Raw genomic sequence first — 869 nt, forward strand, 5'->3', positions numbered from 1 at the left:
ATGGGATCTGGAGCCAGACGGCCTGGGTTAAAATCCTGGTGCTGCCTTATTGGTGATCTTGAGAAAGTTACTCTGTGCCTCAGTTTCCTCATCTGTAAAACAGCAGTAATTAGCACAGTGCTGGCACCTCACAGTTGCTTAGTAAATGTTAACTCTTCTTATAGTAGAGAATGAGGCTTAGGGGAACCTGAGGCTGAGTTTTTCAGATCTGGGGCCTCCAAATGGGACCGAGTACTAGGAGAAATTTAAGGTATCTCCTCTTTACCCAGGGCTGCTCTAATCCGTAGATTACAGTGTTCTAGTTCAGGACTTGGGAAATGTCAGGTGAGCTGGTTTCTGAAACCTGGTAGGGGGATAGGAAGGAAATGGAGTGAAGAGATGTGTCACATTTATGCATTTTCCTAGTCATTTGTTGAACTGTCACCTGAGTCATCTGTGGTGTATGGCAGGCGATCCTGGCTCTAGTTCAGGTCTACTTTGCCTGCCACTGCTTATGCCCCTGATGATGAGTCTTTTTTTTTTTTAAGAGTTGGGGGTCTCACTATGTTGTGCAGGCTGGAGTGCAGCGGTTATTCACAGGCGCCATCATAGTGCACGGCAGGCTCAAACTCCGGGACACAAAATCCTCCCACTTCAGCCTCCAGAGTAGCTGGGACAGCAGGTGCACCACCACACCTGGCTTCTGACGAGCCTTAATTAAGTGCCAAGGAAGAAAGACTGAATGGCTGCCATGGATATTCCCACACTCCCTCTACTCCACAGAGGCCATCTCTGACTATGGCCAAAGAAAGTGTCCCCCAAGGGCAGGCCAGTGCACTAGCAGCCTTGGGACTACCAGGAGTCCCTGTTAAAGCCATTCTCCCAGGCCC

The sequence above is a fragment of the Eulemur rufifrons genome, chromosome 7 (assembly GCF_041146395.1).
Source record: "Eulemur rufifrons isolate Redbay chromosome 7, OSU_ERuf_1, whole genome shotgun sequence".
Taxonomy (NCBI): Eukaryota; Metazoa; Chordata; class Mammalia; order Primates; family Lemuridae; genus Eulemur; species Eulemur rufifrons.